At 34.3% G+C, this 20443-nt stretch overlaps 1 pseudogene across 1 annotated transcript; it reads left to right on the top strand.

The window, feature by feature from the left end:
• Positions 1-6573: 6573 nt before the first annotated feature.
• On the top strand, positions 6574-20213 carry LOC149792825 (perlucin-like; annotated as a pseudogene). The gene is made up of 4 exons (XR_016423591.1): positions 6574-6856; positions 13276-13494; positions 17581-17769; positions 19268-20213. The product of XR_016423591.1 is annotated as a perlucin-like (transcript).
• The last annotated feature ends 230 nt before the right edge of the window (positions 20214-20443 follow it).

Raw genomic sequence — 20443 nt, 5'->3', positions numbered from 1 at the left:
TTTTCGTATTGCATATTTTTTTCTGTTGAATTAATTTTGTGTGTACTTGCGTAGTTTTTTTATTTCTATTAAAATATGTTTCTGATAAGATTAGTTGTAAAAACCGGTGTTAAATTATTTACTTTTAAGTGGTAAACATATCGACCTTGAGAACGTTGGTTTTCAAGCTGTATTAGATAACAGTATACACACTATATCCAACCAAATCAGCGCGTGGCGTTCTTTCTACAACCATATCCAATCAAATCATTGCGTCGCTTGCTTTCGTTTACAATATCCAACCAAATCTTAAGAAGCGTGCTTTATTCGTCCATACCAATCCAAATCAATGTCAAACGTGCTTTCCTCAATTCGGAATACATGAATGGTAACGTTTTCATGTTGGCAGAAACAGGACTGTACTTTATGCTAAATCTATGGTTTAAATTAGAACAGTGTTCATGTATGTATGTATGTATGTATGTATGTATGTATGTATGTATGCATTATACAAATGTATATTTGTACTATTAAAATGTGCATTCGTACATTTGAAAGACCAAGAAATAGAAGAGCAACATTTATTTATTTATTTGCTTATTTATTTATTTAGCGGTTCTTTTCAGGCGGCTGTGGTTTCAATATTTTAAAACGCAATGGATAGGGTGTATATCATTTATGTGACACCCTTTCAAATTAATCTTTGGGTGAAGGTGACAGTCCCGACAGATTTTGCGTAATGGTTCTGTTACAGGTTATTATTTTCATATATTTTTATAATGGATCTTGTTCATACTTTAATTTCTCTATTTTGAAGACAGTACATTGTGTGCACACCTACTCGCTCATTAAAATTGGCATCATGGTATAGACTTGCACATGTATCCTTTATCCATTGCTATATCTCATTGTACAGCAAAAATAATTGCTTATATGACACTCATTCAAACGCTCTTTCTAACCTGGGGTCAAGGGCACAGAAGATTGTTAGAATTCTGGATAAACCTTTTAATTCGATTGTATATTTTTAACTCCGATTCCTTTCAAACAATGGGTGTCTTAAAAAGAACATGAAAAATCAATCTTATCTACTACTGACTCCAACATTTCACTGTGGTCAAGGTCATATAGTTGAAATTGTGCACTAAAGATTTTGTTAAAGATTTTCATTTGATCGATTTAATCATACCACACGTTTGATTCTGTTCGTACTTAGGCACTCTCATTAAGAAAAAGAGTTGGTACACTTATCTTCTTTTTCTCACATCTTTGTCTTTAGGATTAAAATCACAAAGGTTGGTCTGCATCACTGTCTACGTTATTGGTCATCTTATTTAACTAACCCCTTGGTGTTTCCGGTTCATACCTGGGGTGTCACATTAGGAATCGAAGATAATTTATTATGTAGGGAAAAAGGTCAGCTTGTTTTATTTTTCATTTTTCGTGTACAAGCTTTGAATAAAACAAAAGGTTTACACTCATACCCTAGCGTCGGCTAAACATATTGGCCCGAGCCTTCTGCTTGAAAGCACGCTTTGAAGTTATACGAATGATTTGCATACGAGTGATCGTTCGTGTTATTCTGCATATATAATAAGTCTTGTCGATGTTCATTTTACATTATGGATACATTTTATGTGATTTAATTCATAAGAGAGATAGATGTCAGTAAATTGGTATCGATGGCACACAGACATACATACACATATGAAACTATCTATCCTTCCAGAGAAATACAAGATCAGCCCGCTATGCGTGATTTTACAGTCAGGACAATCGTGCTATTTAGCAGACAGACATATACATATATGTATATAAAATAACTTTATAATTAGATAACATAACTGTGCAATTACTACGTTACAACTTGTTCGATATTTGTGTATATAACTCAATGATACAATTTTAAGGAACACTGGATTTTGAAAATTAGGCTTGGACATTTAATGAAGCTCAAGTGATTTGTAAGTTATATATGCCTATACATTTCTGATTTTCTTCACTTTTTCACATATCGTTTGTACCAGAATTGACAATTTATGCAGCATCATGGATATGCCTTTGCCAAAGCTTGCCTGTTACGACTGTATGATCGTAAACTAAGTAACAGAAAAAGAAAAACCAAAATTCAACAAATAATTTATTTTCCTAGAATACAAAAAAGTAAAACGTTTAAAAGGAATTTGAAGTATTGTGAATTAAATCTAAAACATAATAATAAAAGTTCTCTACCCAGTCCAAAAGTCTAGAGTGTTCCGAATTAATTTCAGATCTTGAATGTCCAGATCTACAATTTTTCTTCATGTACCACAGTTTCACAATATCAAATATATGATCCAAAATGTCTTTCAATGGATTCAAAATTATCCCAAAATAGTGTTTAAGTCCAGACGTTAATGAACATTGTGTAATTCCAATGCGTATTTTGAATACATAATTCCTGACAATTTATAACTGAATAAAACTAAAAGTGATACCAGGCTGATATTAAAATCGGAATGAATAATCTTGTTGATCTGAACGTTATATACATCATTACTGGACCTATACCGTTATATACATCCCCACTTGACCTATGTCGTTATATACATCCCCACTTGACCTATGTCCTTATATACATCCCCATTTGACCTATGTCGTTATATACATCATTACTGGACCTACACCGTTATATACATCCCCATTTGAACTATGTCGTTATATACATCATTACTGGACCTGTACCGTTATTTACATCCCCACTTGACCTATGTCGTTATATACATCCCCACTTGAACTATGTCGTTATATACATCCCGACTTTACCTATGTCGTTATATACATCCCCATTTGACCTATGTCGTTATATACATCCCCATTTGACCTATGTCGTTATATACATCCCCATTTGACCTATGTCGTTATATACATCCCCACTTAACCTATGTCGTTATATACATCCCCATTTGACCTATTTCGTTATATACATCCCCATTTGACCTATTTCGTTATATACATCCCCATTTGACCTATGTCGTTATATACATCCCCATTTGACCTATTTCGTTATATACATCCCCATTTGACCTATTTCGTTATATACATCCCCATTTGACCTATGTCGTTATATACATCCCCACTTGACCTATGTCGTTATATACATCCCCATTTGACCTATGTCGTTATATACATCCCCATTTGACCTATGTCGTTATATACATCCCCACTTAACCTATGTCGTTATATACATCCCCATTTGACCTATTTCGTTATATACATCCCCATTTGACCTATTTCGTTATATACATCCCCATTTGACCTATGTCGTTATATACATCCCCATTTGAACTATGTCGTTATATATATCCCCATTTGACCTATACCGTTATATACATCCCCACTTGACCTAGGTCGTATTATACATCCCCATTTGACCTATGTCGTTATATACATCCCCATTTGAACTATGTCGTTATATACATCCCCACTTGACTTATGTCGATATATACATCCCCACTTGACCTATTTCGTTATATACATCCCCACTTGACCTACGTCGTTATATACATCCCTACTTGACCTATGTCGTTATATACATCCCCACTTGACCTACGTCGTTATATACATCCCCACTTCAACTATGTCGTTATATACATCCCACTTAACCTATGTCATTATATAAATCCCCACTTGACCTACGTCCCCCCACTTGACCTATGTCGTTATTTAACATCCTCACTTGACCTACGTCGTTATATACATCCCCACTTGACCTCCGTCGTTATATACATCCCCACTTGAACTATGTCGTTATATACATCCCACTTAACCTATGTCATTATATAAATCCCCACTTGACCTATGTCCCCCCACTTGACCTATGTCATTATATACATCCCTACTTGACCTATGTCGTTATATACATCCTCACTTGACCTACGTCGTTATATACATCATCACTTAACCTATATCGTTATATACATCCCACTTGACCTATGTCATTATATAAATCCCCACTTGACCAATGTCGTTATATACATCCTCACTTGACCTACGTCGTTATATACATCATCACTTAACCTATATCGTTATATACATCCCACTTAACCTATGTCATTATATAAATCCCCACTTGACCTATGTCCCCCCACTTGACCTATGTCGTTATATAGATCCCCACTTGACCGACGTCGTTATATACATCATCATTTGACCTATGTCGTTATATACATCCCCACTTGACCTATGTCGTTGTATACATCCCCACTTGACCTATGTCGTTATATAGATCCCCACTTGACCTGTGTCGTTATATACATCCCCACTTGACCTATGTCGTTATATACATCCTCTCACTTGACCTATATACGCCCCACTTGACCAATATACATCTCCGCTTGACCTATATCGTTGTACACATCCCCATTTGACATATGTCGCACTATCATTGATAAAACCATCTAGCGTCATAGTCAATGCTACGTCGTGAAATCAAACCCATCTATTTATAAATTACAACCCAGACACAAAGTTGATACGCACCAAAAATCAATCTTCAAGCATGGACGAATGTCAAGCACACAAAATAAATGTATTCTGTATAACATTGACTCAAAATTCAGACATTCAACATGAAGTAAAATACATTTCAGCAAATCAAAAACAATGACAATCCAGCATTATCTTACTTTTTTGAAAATTCGAAACTTGAACGATCAACCTTCCAATTACTAAAAATGAGTCGGGTTGTTTTATTATTTTGGTTAAAATGGTACAAAAGCAATACAAATGAAAGGTATTTCCGAATGCAAAATCAGAAATGGTTCAAAATACATTCCCATAATTCTGCTCAGTTTTACGGAAGAGGTTAGAATTGTCATTAAAAAAATTCGAAAACTATTAATTCTTTCAAACACGAATACCTAGAGAGGTATTTATTTCTAAACGAATGAACTGATCTTTAGAATTTGTCTAAACTGTGATGGAAACTGTCACTGCTTATATGAAAATCCAGTAATAATTTTGAATGTGTATGGATGGATGGATTGATGGAGGCTTGGTGGGTGGATGGGGGGTTGGATGGAAGGATAGAGGGATGAATGGATCGAGATGGATGGACGGATTAATGGATGCTAATACATATGGTTTTAGTTTGTCAGTTTCTCTGCATGTACGAAATAGGATAATATGTGTAATAATCCATTCTGCCCCTATGAGTGTGTGTGTGAGTGTGTGATTTTGATTTTTAATGTAGCTTTAACAGACAAGTTTGCAATAATAATAATAATAATAATAATAATAATAGTAGTATTAGTATTAGTATTATTAGTATTATTAGTATTATAAGGATTATTTAAACTTATTTGGCATTCCCGCTAAGTCTCATATAGTCTCATAAAGTTAATACAGAATACATACGCATATACATCAGCTAAAACTAGTAATCCTACTCTAAAGAAATCTTAAATTTACAGGAAGACGCGTATAGAAAATGTACTCCATAATTTTGAGATCGATACAGTGAGAGACTGATCGAAGTACGAAGAGAGCAATCGTGGAGTATATGTGTGTGATTTGGGTTTTTACGTAGCTTTAACAGTTTTTCAGTCATATCGCTACGATGTCTCCAGTGTGGCAGTTTCTAGTGAAGTCTAGCACTGGGGCATAATGCCGCAGACATGTAGCATGATGTCCCACCCCGTCACATTATCCTGACACCAGGCCGACCGGTCATAACACTAACCTCTTAATGCTAAGCGCCAAGCGAGGCAGCTATTAGTACAAATTTTGCAAGTCTTTGGTATGACTCGGCCGGGGATCAAACCCACGACCTACCGCATCCGAGGCGGAAGCTCTAACCACTAGGCCACCGGAGCTGCCGTTTTTATAATTTGCATAAGCCGTACAAATATTTATTGTAATGTGCATTTTGCTTTGTAAGTAATTTAGTTCCTTAGTTTTGTATCTAATTGTATATAACATCGTTTGTAGTTGTACGTAAATCCTTCATTACCCATTTGGACTGGTGTATTAAAATTTACAATTTTATTGGCAAAATAAAATTTCTTAAACTTGCATTTATACGACTGAAATGCATATTCACACTATTAACTACCTTATGCTAATTTTTGCATGCATGCATACATACATACATACATACATACATACATACATACATACATATATGCCAGAGACATGGTCATATTTCCTTTTGTCTTATACAACCGCTTCACTTGATTGCATTCTTACAGTGTACAAACCCATTAATCGCGTCTACATTTTACTGAAATCCAAGCCCTCTGACCATAGTTCAACCGAAGCACCAAACTCACAAACTGTTTTGCAGGAAAGACCAAAAAGACACAGCCTTTTTCTCCCTCCAGTTTGAATGGATTCAGGTCCAATAGTATACACTGGCTCTCATAGATATCATAAGCAAGATATATACATTAATTGCTTCTGAATAACATACGTTATTTTTATCAGGTATTTGTACCAAATCAGATAATGTTTGCAGGAATCAACACTGGAGCCTTAAACATACACGGGAGCGTGCCAAATTGCGTGGGAAAGTAATAGATATGTCCCAGACTTCTTGTTTTTAAACGTTCAGTGGTAAATACTAGGTTCGTAAATTTTGATAACAGGATGTATGCGAGAAAATCTTTCTGACCTTCCTTAAACTGTATGACGCATTCATTAATTCAATTAGTTTAAACAGCCATATATAAATATCTCATCGTCAGTAATATTTAAAGTAGCTTGCTTGAAACTTTGTTTCCGAATATAAGCTGGAGCAAACAGAGCATCACAATGATCCTTGCTTATGGACCCAGTTTAGCTGTCTTCTTCATAGTCTTGGCAGCACCGGCAACAACACAGAGGCGAGGCAAACTAGGTATGTAAAATGTTAAATATGAAACACAATCTCATTAATGATAGATAGTAGGCCTATTTGCATTATCGAAGATCTATAAGACAATACTGGCATAAGTACGCATGAATTGTAAGCCAAGGAACTTAGATAAACATGTCATCTGACCATTCATAGAGGGAACCGATCGTTTCCACCCACCCACTTGTTTAAGGTCGACCAGGGTTGCATGTTAGAACTCGTGGTACTAGTTCAGTTCCATTAGGATACATCTGCAAACAACATGTTATTAAAAATTCAATAACTTTAAATCTCTGAATGCCCATGATGACACCTATATTTGTTCAGTATAAACACATCCGTGATGACAGCATCGGTATATAAAAAACATATGAGCTGCGGCATTTTCTGGATTTAAATGTATTTGAATCACGTGCTTTCAATTCTGTGCAAAAGAGCCAGGTGCTAATTTTAGTAATAAGTTTTCTAAACTCATGTATTTAAAAGAATTGAGGCTATAACAACAGAATAATGCCCCTGTTGTTTTGTTAGTTACAACTAGGCTAAGCTTTCAATAGTTATTTTCTACTAAAATCTTACTTTCATTATCCACCAATCTGGCCAGCCAGCCAGCTTTATGCTCTATTTTATGTTCATCCAATTCTAGTCTGGCTGTCATTCTTCCATATCATTAGCACTGTGAGTCCTATATCCACCCTTGATTTACTTGAGAAACCTATTAATAGCAGTAAAATGCATAAGTAAACAGTGTATATAGTTCTGCTTGTCAAAGATTTGCATACCTCTGCTTGTAAAAGATTACGTTATTGAATATTAAATTATATTGCAAGTTCATACAGATGAAATATAACAAGGGTCAATTGCAGGCAACATTTAAGCATTCGACCTTTTTGTGAGAAATCTTAGTAAAGAATGTTAATGTAAATCTTCTCTGATAAAGAATTACATGTTTTACTATCACCTTTTAGGACACACGGTACTAATTATACGGAAGAACTGTGAACCAGTCAAGAAATGGGTGAACAAATAATAGAGTATTTACGGGTTTGGTGGTCCATAATTGGTTATTAATGAAAATTAAAATTTTAGTAAAAATATCTTTTAAGAGCTTATCCTATATGTAATTAAAAATATAGACAAAATTCTATTGATGAAATTTTAGTATTTTTACAGGCTTGACTTAGGAGTACTCAGTAATGAAAGTAGCACCTGATTCATTTGTTGCAGAAACAATAGCATGTGTTTCATGCACATGTAGATAAACAAAATGCCGCGGCTCATATGGTGTTCTCCACACATAAGCTTGCACCAAGGTTAGTTGTGCATGGTGAATTATAGGTCTCATCATCAGCACTCATAAAGTTTAAGTTATTGAATTCTGAATATGATAGTGTTTCCATATGTTTACCATTGGAGTTGAATTAGTACCGTGAGTCCTATATGCGACCTATACCATAATAGGAGCTTGTTGTTTCCATGGTTACCATGTGCATCCAGATTATCATTTTGGTGGTTTTTGCATATGACAATCATAATGGAGTCTTTTTTCATGGTTTGCATGTGATTTTGGATAAAAAAATCTATACAAAAGACAGATGGGAACGGTTTTATACACTGGACAGTGTCAATAGCTAGCTCAGGCCATGGGGAAAGAGCATAGTATGGCCTGATGGCAGAATTTCATATGATGGTGCCCACAGATTGGCATATATGGTTAAATACCATTTAACACATGCAACAATTCCTAAAAAGGGGGTGGGGAGAGATTTTAAATGGAAGCCACCTATGTCACAATCACTTATGTATCAATACTGATCATTTAAATTTAGAGACACATTCATTAGATCAAAGCAGAGAACATTGTAAAAATCAAGGACTGTGCAACAAACTGCACATACTGCATTGCCTCAACCTATATATTGCATTATTATATGTCGAGTCACATTGAATATCAATTATATCTGTCTTATTTCCTATCAGAGAATTAAACTCCTTGACACCTTTTCTATGTTCAGCATGTTTCTCATATTGGTACATTCAATTTTTTGGCAAACATTATTGGAACTTTTCTGCATCCTTTTTGTTGAGGGAGCAGGGAGGGACATTTTCACTTAAAATAATAGTTTTCAACCCTTCATTCCCAATAGAAGTCTGCAAAAATCCTATCTGTATTGCATTATTTACACAGGCAGTTTTTCTTCCCCAACCTCACTTCGGCATCTCTTCATACAGTTGAAACATTCTTGATGTATAACTGCATGGTGAACATATAGCTCTCTCCCACCACACCAGACCTCTTTTCTCTTCATGTACCAAGTCCCATGATAGAAAAACTTTATAGTCATGGTGTTGGAACCGGTGCTCCCGTAACACATTATACCACATCTCAGCATTTTTTCCTGTGCGCACTAAGCGATATGTGTTTTGTTCAAGAGATCTGTTGTTGTGAATAGATGAAAACAAGCTTCATGTTAGAAATATGGTTTCATGTTTGAAACAAAAGTTATTTATAAAGCCAACATTGCTCTGCATTTATTATCAAGTAATAGTAATGAATCGTTTAGCTGTAAATTAGAGCTTGCTACTTGGTTTGCCAAATCAAGGTGTATTCCTCCCATTTGACTGTAATTGAGTGATTGCAAGGTTTGCTTTGTTTCTCTTTTTTCAATAGCGTCTGCATTTTATTCAGCTTTATATTAAAAAGTAAGTAATTTAACACTGCTTAGAGTGGAAAGTAGCCACAGTAATGATTTTGAGACTTTTTCTTACCTTTTTATGTGTTTTGGGTAAATGTAGGTATAGATTTATGTATTAGACAACTTTAATATGCAATTCAATTCTATTACTTAAATTTAACAAGTAGTTTATGCAGTGATAAGTTTTATCTGTGTCTGAATATTGCATAGAAACATGGACTTGTCTTAGCATCGCAAAGTTTTCCACATATTTCTGCACCTCCAGCTTACTTCTTAGCTTGAGCTACAGCATTTTTTTACATGGGCTTTCTGTCTCCAACATCAATGTCAGCATTATAGGAACTTTGGACTGGTTTTTCAAATTTGTCTCTTGTTGTCCTTATGTAACAGACCTCAAGTGGACGTGTCTTTTGGGTTGATACACATTTCCCCCCTTGTTGTGTGGGAATTACTCTATTATTTGCTTCCTTACCCTTCCCCATATTTTATACTAAAAAGTAGCACTCTGTTATTTAATTCGTCAGTGTAATAAAGCTTATGGAACTTTTCTTTTGGCTTTTATATCTTTTTATTAAGATTTGGGGGTGATGAATCACATGTGATGATAGTTTAAATAAGTTTGGAATGTCAGCATATCTTGATGCTTCATGGGTGTGTGTATTTGTTTTAGTCACAAAAGGGCAATTGCCTCTTATCATTTTGAATTGTCATATGGCACACTTGATTGTTTTGTTTGATTGAAATGAATAGGGATGTACTGCATCTTATTTCTGTGAGAGTCAGCAAGAAAAGAAATGCAATTTTGAAATTTAAAACATTTAAAATTTGTCTTTTAGCCAGTGAGAGATGAAAATACAATGCGTCATGTAATTTGATATCCTGTGATGTCATACTTGCTGATGTCAGCATGCTTGTGTTTCTTTTGTGTAGCATGCTTGCCATAGAAAGATAACATGAAGATACAAAGGCAGAAAACAATTATTTTAATAACAAGAATAAGCCACTAATAAGTACAATACAACACAGCAACATGGAATGCGGATGCAATTTAGCTATAGACATTGGTATCACATAAAATGCTATTGCACTAGTATCCATGCACAAGCATGGCCAATTCTTTCTTACAATTATATTCCAATATCAATGAGTAAAATACAACTTTTTCTATAAAAAAGATTAATCTGTTTGAAAGACACAGGATGCTAATTATACGGAAAAACTGTGAACCAGTCTAGAAATGGGTGAACAAATAATAGAGTATTTACGGGTTTGGTGGTCCATAATTGGTTAATAATGAAAATTAAAATTTTAGTAAAAATATCTTTTGAGAGCTTATCCTAAAAGTAATGTAAAAAAATATAAACAAAATTATATTGATGCAATTTTAGTATTTTTACAGGCTTGACTTAGGAATACTTAATAATTAAAGTAGCACCTGATCCATTTGGTGTAGAATCAATAACATGTGGCTCATATGGTGTTCTCCACACATAAGCTTGCACCAAAGTTAGTTGTGCATGGTGAATGATAGGTCCCATTATCAGCACCTAGAAATTTTAAGTTATTGAATTTTGAATATGATAGTGTTTCCATATGTTTACCATTGGAGTTGAATTAGTACCTTGAGTCCTTTAACTCCTGTCAATGCATGATTGAAATATACTATCGGCTTTGTGATATTTAGCAATTAATGAGTAAAAGAACAAGGTGACCATCTATATGTTCATATGTTATTAAAGTATACGAGATTTGGATGAAAGAAATTACCTAAAATATCACCAACAGCACATATAACTTAAAACTAAAGTTAAGGTATGCATAATTTAATGACAATGTAAACTATGAAGTACCAAAACATTCACTAAATGAAACTGGTGGAAGACAATGTCATGAAACTTCATGACGATTAAGCATGCTGGTAGAGACGTAAGTGATCATATCAAAAGCATAACGGTTCACAACACAACTAGGAAATATTACATTCCTGAACATAAGTACACTTTAAATGTTAAATTATATCAACTTTACGTGTCTGATTACATATATAGTAAGCAATGTTCAAAATACTCCACCTAGAATAGTCAAATCTACACACATTACAAACTGCTCCCTGTCACCTTTCATGGCAACACTTGTCATAGCTAAACTGTGTTTAACATCCCACTGACAGTCACTCTGAGGTTTACAAAAGGTATTCATTGGCTTATTATCTACAAAGATAACCATACGTTTTTACATGTATAGTACACTTATTTGTACATGCATATGTGAAATCACCATAGGTTTGTTCTTATCCATAGGGCAATCGGAACTCGATCAGTTCGCATAGTAAACCTATCTAAAGATCCTGATATTAAAAATTCAATAACTTTCAATTTCTGAATTAAATTTCTGAATGATCATGATCGAACCAATAGCCATATCTTTGATAACAACTTCTGATAGGAGAAAAACCATATGAGTTCCGCCATTTTCTGGATTTTCGTGTCTTTGAAATATATGCTTTCAATTTCGCATCAAATAGTCCGGTCCTGATTTCAGTATTGAGTTTTTAAAGGTCTGAAGTTCAACCAATAAAACAAAGTCTGTGTTATTAAGCTACAAATAAAATACGCTCTATAAAGAGTCCATTTAATACAATCTTATTTTCAATATCAACCAGTCCTGGCCAGATAAACCAATATATATTATATTTATGCTCACCTATTTCTAGACTGATTGCCTTTCTTCCATATTAGAACCGTGAGACGTTTAGCGCACTGTCTCAAACTATTTGCCGCGATCCAGAATTAGTCCTTTGATACACGGTATTCTTTCATACGGAAAACGAGTAAAGCAAGAACAAACATTATGATTTAGTATCCGTTATCTTTCATCATCAGTGCATGAACTAAGGCTAAATATGACTTACAGTCCATCGTATTCCTCGTCTACTAGCAGAGAAACACATTCAATTTACCCACACATTTTGAGGATAACCTATCCACTTACATGCACACAATACGTACTGCTGTGCATGAATCACGCCTTCATGTTAGAACCAAATTACGCCGTCCTCGTGAACTACGCACAATGCACATAAACAGCATTACTTATTTCCCCGACAATCCTATTCTAATGAAAGATTTCGTTCCAACGTCATGTTTGATGCGCTATAGATCTTGTTATTGTCTACACGCGTATATTGTTTATTCCTAATTGTTTAACTTATTATCTAATCTAAGGGATTCATTAAAACTACGTTTGCACGATTCTGAATTTTTCAGCTTCTAATTTCTTTATAAAATATATGAATTCTCTTTCTTGTGTCAGAAAAATATTTTAAAATTGATTGATCGAATTCGTCAAGCAATCTGGTTTATTTTAGTAAGATAAGGACGTGTTTCCCAAGTTATAAACGAAATAGAAATACATTTTTATATAATCCCGAAACATATCTATATATTGTAACCAATCATGTTAGTTTATCTGTCACCTTGATCTATCAGTTGTCTGTGTAACCTGAAATAAGTTTACATATACGATAGACGGAGCTAATATTGGACATAATGCTTCACGAAGAGACATAGATCACAACGTATTGTATTATTCCTGTAACCCAAGAAGGCCGAAGAAAATCAAATAAAACGACAGCGGATATATTTGCTACTATTTAAATATCTTACGTCAATATTTGAGCAATCAATATTCTTAAACTATCTTTTATTTTGAGTATTTAATCCATAGTTATAGCTCCGCTGGAGGAGACAGAACAAATTCCAGTTCACCAAGCCAGTGAAATACTCACCAAAGTTTCCAGACTAGAAACCGCGCTGGAGGTTATGAATGAACAGTTAGACGTTTTGCTATCAGGGCAAAAATAATTTGGAACCATAATAATCGATGGCTTCCAAATGCTGAATGAAACATTGGCCGAAATCAAGGAATGCCTGACCTGCCCACAACGTGAGTAAATGTAAAATGTGCATGTTTTTCTTATTTCCCGTAACTGTAGTGGCGTCTCCGCGATCTGTTAAGGTATCACGGTACCAATTGTTTTTCCATATACCTCAATGCTAATGTTTTGTGAAATAAATATACTTTCTGTCCTACTTGGGCATGCATGTCACACACTGTCATATAGAACAATGCTAGATTGTCAATTTGACAATGACATAACCAGGCACTCCATTGCATTTAAGAGAGATAACTCTACTGGAACTAGACAGGGGTAAGATTTATCTAGTCACAACAAGCACATTTTCAGCCATGTGTACCATATTTTAAAAAAACATAAAAAATACAAAATATGATCTAGATAGAAATTAACACAAACTCACATGTTGCCAAGAGGCTCAACATTTTTTAAGCCAAACAGAAAGTACAACTCTTACATAATGCACCAATCACAGCTAGCATTGTTCTTTAATTCTGAATACAATGTTCCATACACCTTAAGCTCCGCCCACCTGGAATTGGTACCGTTATACCTATAGCAAACCTTAATTTTTCCAATAATCTGTGAAATAGTTCGGGACTGTATAAGTAACAAATTTACTTAGTCTCACTTGTGAAAAACAATTTGATGAGGTACTAACCTATGTCTTATATGAATGTGCATAGAAATGTCATTAAGCTGTTTGAACTATTGTTTTCATACTTTTGCTTCACCATCAAAATCATCTTTTGAAATAAAATGAATTCTTTCAACTATGAGTTGTATCTTATTCATATCAGCACTTACTGAACTTCACATAGGTGATATGGAATAAATCACATTATGTCATATTATGTAATAACTAGGTCAAAGGTCAATGTACCAAATAGTATGTACCTGTCCTACTTCAAAATGTACAATTCACCTAAGAGAAAGGAATTTATATTTGTTTGGTAGGTGCAGAACTTAACATCAGAGACAGGTGGACATGACCCAATCTTATTATAAAGTATAAGCTTTGACCACTTTACACTATCTGCAGATACAAGAGGTCACTAACCACCAGTCCTCACACAAAGGTCCACCTACCCATCCTCTTTGTAACATAAATAGTAAGCTTTCCTCCTTTGTAATGTGAATAAAATTGTTTCAATAAGCCAATCAGTCACCAAATATAGTAAATCACAGCTTCTAAGTGGTTATGTTGGATTGGGGGGTGAAATTAGGGGAAAAAAATACAGAAAAATGCCAAATATAAACACTAAGCATAGCACATCAAATGGAGTTAAAAACAGGAGGAAAGTGTTTATCTAAAAGGGAGAGGTAGCTTATGATAAAGGAATTAAAGGAGGCAAAATCAGCAATGCGAAAAATGAGAAGCGAAAGTTTGATGACCTTACCTTGGACAAATATATGGGGCAGGGCCCAACAGGTCCAAGGACAGCCCAAAGGCAACTGTGCTATAACATCCCTTACAGGTACCCAAATTTCAAGTGAAGTTGTGTTCATTTCCATCTAATATAAAAGGGTGAATAATTTAGATAATATAGATACATATAAAGTATATTTCTTCTACATAAGAATTTAATAATAATTGGCATAAGATAGAGAGAAACTTATCTCAGATCCAAGCAGAACATACCTTATCAGTTTTTAAACTTGTAAACTTTACTGTGAGAAATTGTTAAATTGCTTCTACTTACATTTGCATCAAGATTGAGGGCTAATATAATACTTCACAAATCTTCTCTTTATTTTCATAACCAGTCACTCAAAATGTGAGATTTTATTTCCTTGAAATGTTATGACTGGTGTAAGGGAGATAACTGAATGATATACATAAGGTGTGGAAACCTCTGATACAGTATCCATGTAATATAGATGAGTTCATCAACAACCTGTATTAACTTCATTGCAATTAAATTATCTCAAAATACATTACTGATAAAGTGAGAACCTAACATTTAGACTCTTATATTTAGTGGAGACCTCAAGAGTCATGTAATTTTAATTTCTAAGATGATGCAGCCCTTTCATATCACATAGTTCATATTTTCTACAATGCCGGCATGTAGAGTGCAGCCTTCCATAACCATGCAGATATCATCTCATGCCAATTTGGATTCTTGCGATGGGATGCAAAGTTTCAAGAACAGTGTGGATTTGAATGGAATGAATACGCACTGTGTGACTAAAATGGTTATCATTCTGTAATGTTGGACCAAACATGGAAATTCCACAACAGCAGCTTGACAGAAACAAATAGGATTAATTGAAAGTCAATAGTAGATTATAATTGGGCTTATACAAGTGCCAATGGGAAATGCTGACTTAAGGAAACTGTTCTTGTTTGTTGGCATTCCCTGCTACTTCAACAAAAGGGAATGCAAGAGAACTGAACTAACTACATGAACAATTTCAAAGCAGGAAAGTGTAAAAAAAAAAAAGGGACAATTAGAGCAGGACAATTCAAATCAAAGTGGGAAGGAATACCTTATCCTTAATAAATTACCTAAAAATTGCTCATGCCGGAACATCCCACATGGACAAGTGATCTATCTACAAGTGTACTTAGAGTGTTCTCTATCCTGGTTTATGGCATGCCTTACAAGAACAAGATAGCTGTTTTTGTACACATGATTTTTCATCTTTTGCAGGTAAAATAGCCAATATTTGGCCAAAATCAACTATATTATGTTTACATAACTTATTTTGTTGCATGCATTCCAATCTAGGAGGTAACAGCACATACATAAAGGCATCAGGTAACACAAGTCTATATCTATCATAGCTATAGTTATCAAAAGTCCCCATCCAAAGCCAACTTGTGCTATTTTCTGAAGATTTCATACATTTTATTCTTAAAGAACTTTCAATATTTGACCAAAACTGTTCAGCACACATTTGTTTTCCTACATCAAACTAGTATAGTTAATAAATGCCGCCCACATGTATGCGTTTCTATGGATACACTGTGAGGCTATTCTTTCCTTTAGGTATCACGGTACCAATTGTTTTTCCATATACCTCAATGCTAATGTTTTGTGAAATAAATATACTTTCTGTCCTACTTGGGCATGCATGTCACACTGTCATATAGAACAATGCTAGATTGTCAATTTGACTATGACATAACCAGGTACTCCATTGCATTTAAGAGAGATAACTCTACTGGAACTAGACAGGGGTAAGATTTATCTAGTCACAACAAGCACATTTTCAGCCATGTGTACCATATTTTAAAAAAATCATAAAAAATACAAAATATGATCTAGATAGAAATTAACACAAACTCACATGTTGCCAAGAGGCTCAACATTTTTTTAAGCCAAACAGAAAGTACAACTCTTACATAATGCACCAATCACAGCTAGTGTTGTTCTTTAATTCTGAATACAATGTTCCATACACCTTAAGCTCCGCCCACCTGGACTTGCGCAATTGGTACCGTTATACCTTAAAGTAGGGAATATCCTCAATGTGAAATATAAAATCCCTACAACTGCCATACAGAAAACAGGCTCCTATTTCACACAAAGAAAGCCCGGATCGATAATAATGAGGTGTTGTGAATTTATGAACTAATAAAGAATTATAGAAATTCTTTTTGCTTCCCACTCAAGATGGTTTCAGACGAAACTGCAAACTGGTGTCTTTTGTAAATCTAAATCTGGGACCTCGGGTTTGAAAGCAGTTACATAATGTTTAAGAATCTGAGGATTAAATATGAATTATCCATTGGGTCCGATATATTATTGACAATAATCAATATAAATGATCATCACAATGTATGTTGCACAAATTGCTGATTTATGACACTACTGCAACGAAATGACGTAGTTAGAAGTACATCACGAGGCGAATGAATGTGAAGATTTAAAATATGCAAACATGCCAATGAATTTGTTAAAGAAATGAAACAATACAAACGTCCACTAAACCTATACTTGAGTTAGAATGTATGCATTATGCAGTTAGGTAAGTAGGTAATTAGATTTGTGTTCAGGTAGGAAGGTATGTAAATTATTTACCAGGTGTAGAGATAGTTAAATGTGTAGTTTGATATTTATTTATTTATTTATTTATTTATTTATTTATTTATTTATTTATTTCAGTGAAGTGTCCCGAGGGATATCACATGTACGAAAAGAAAACGTATGGAAAAATCTGTTATAGATTTGAATCCAATCAATGTAAATCCTGGTCAGATTCCAGACAAACCTGTCAAAATGAAGGTGGCGACCTCATGATTCCTGATGAGTGTACATATCAGTTCTTCCGAGACCTCGCTAAACCAAATGAGGGTAAGTATGGATAGTTGTCACGACTAATGAGACTTATTTTTCTCCCTGGATACCTTATCATGCAATTTTTTTAATAACGTCTTGTATTGTATTGTATTGTATTGTATTGTGTGGTGTGGTATGGTATGGTATGGTATGATATGGCATTGCATTGTATTATATTGTATTGTATGTATTGTATTGTATTGTATTGTATTGTTCATATGGTCTAAAATATATCGTGTTTAGGCCACAATAAAAATGATGGCTTTGGATATAAAGGTATCCGTATCTATTATATGCTTCATATTTTGGTCAACTTATGGTATTTTCAATACAAGAAATAGAATATATTTTGGGACAACTAATCGAATTACCAATACAAACAATAGAGATATATTTGGTCCATATTTGAAGTTGGTACATTAGACAATTTATCCCGCGTATCTGAATTAAATTCAGTTGAATTCATTATTTTGTAAATACTTATGCCTTGATGTGCCACTGTTACATGCAAACACCTCATATCCAGACAGTGTGATAAGTAGCAATAATATCATAAGAAGTCTTTTTGTTAAGGACTGGGTGGCAAATGTGTCAAACGCCTTATGCTTATATCATTAACGCAAACTTTTCAAAGGTCGGGATGGGAAGTTATTTCGCAATACACAAGCTTATATGAAAAACGAAGACTTAAAAGACATGGTGGGAAGACAAAAAGTAGTACCTTTGTGTGATTTACCAAGTTTTAGCAGGCAATTAGTTGTGTGGTAAGTTTGTTTTTGTTTTTCCATAGCATCGATCTACGGTAAGGTTTCTTACAAAATGGCATCTTTAAGGTGGTTGTCAGTAATTATATGTATGTATGTATGTATGGATGTGTGTATGTATGTATGTATGTATGTATGTATGTATGTATGATCAAGGTGCACATCAGCACAATACTAGCTATATTGTGCATATATAAAGACAGGTTCTAAAATTTAAAGATAAAGAATAGAAACATGTTAAGAAGATAAAGAATTATCCAAGTAAATTTAAAAACAAGTACTACACAGTAAAATTCGTAAAAATAAAAACCAAAAAACACGAAATTTATTAAACGATGTGGTCAGTTTTGTTTATAAATTGCGTTCCATCAAAGTTTAAAATTTTCTTTTTTAGCATAATTAACATACAGTCTGTCATTACTCCTCATAATGTGTAAATTTCAAAAGAGACAATTATTGAAGCCCGGTTTAACATAGGAAAACGTACGTATGTCAAAACCTATATGGTGGTGCAAGAGGGAAAAAAAATAATCTGTTGATCTATCCAGCATTCCATCCTGCCAATTTTGCTTTGAAATTCTTACCACATCGCTTTTTAAGCTTTAGTGCTTTAGTACAGATTAGCACGTAATAAACTATGACCTAAATAATGACAGTAAACGTTGACGTTAAAACGAAGTACGTACCACTGTGCTTATCAGCATTACATGGCATTGGGAATGGTTCTAAAATCATTTTCGTCTTTTCAGGAACGTGCGAACATTTCTGGATTGGAGGTTATACTAACATACCTGGATCTAACTGCGTAACCGTGAAAGGGGACCCCATTGCTAGCACATTCCCCTTCTGGTCAGGAGGCCAACCCGACGGTTTTGGAGGAGAGAGTTGTCTGGAGATGAGGAGTTATTTCACCAACTACCTGATGAATGACTACCACTGCCACGTTCAACAAGGATTTATTTGCCAGATATTCCCATAAAATACAACTTTTTCCAATCTGAATTGCAGAGGAGAAAAATTTATATAACCTAAAACGGCTGAGTTTTACTGTTGATAAATAGTTTTTTTTCTTCCTTTGACAGGATACCTAATTCGTGTATTTCTGTACTGAACGTTCTTGATTGTTGTCAATTATATATCTCCAAATCCCTAGTTTGTCACTGTCAAATATTCTAGAACGTACAATGTCCGTCTTGGAAGTCAGCCAGCTATACCAAATAATCCAAATACACGTAGATTCAGACAAGCCGCGGTTTTTATGGTTTTTTTTTTTTTCTGAGCAGAAGCTAGCATTAAGAATGGGTCTATAAAGTGAGACTCCGTATATATATTTACACTTAGGTTACTGTATATTCACCATTCTGGTCTGCACATTGGTAAATATCTATGCAATATATATAATATGGTCATAAATTTCATACTTTCTGTTTTTTTTTTAAAAACGTAAGCTTCAGATTCGATCGCTTAGCTCTCTAAAACCATGCCGCTTATTGCCGATAATCCTAGTCGATTTTTTGTGAAACACCTATTGTACTCAGTAAATGTTTTCGAATCACATATTTTCCAGTTACATTGGTTAATTGTGTTGTTGTATGCATAACTGACTCCAGTTTTAAATTATTTGTTCTCAGGTTGAATTGTGGGTAATTTCTGACATTGAAGTCTCCTTTTTGTGAAGTAAAGTATACAAATATAGATGATCACAATGACCTTTTACTTATTTAATGCATGATATTGCAAGAATCACAATATATTTGAATCATAAAACTGAGATTGCTAATGATGATACCAAGCAAAGTTAAACATCGCTAAATGTTCCCTGAAACGCATCATTGCAGATGATGATATAGATGAACTTCCAATATGACTTAATGTTCATTGATGTAATGTTTGACAACCAAACATATGCACACTGTTTACCTGTG

Source organism: Sinohyriopsis cumingii, chromosome 9, assembly GCF_028554795.1.
Source record: "Sinohyriopsis cumingii isolate HCF-2022 chromosome 9, ASM2855479v2, whole genome shotgun sequence".
Taxonomy (NCBI): domain Eukaryota; kingdom Metazoa; phylum Mollusca; class Bivalvia; order Unionida; family Unionidae; genus Sinohyriopsis; species Sinohyriopsis cumingii.
Note: the sequence above shows the minus strand (reverse complement) of the source record. Positions and strands in the feature narration are given on the sequence as shown.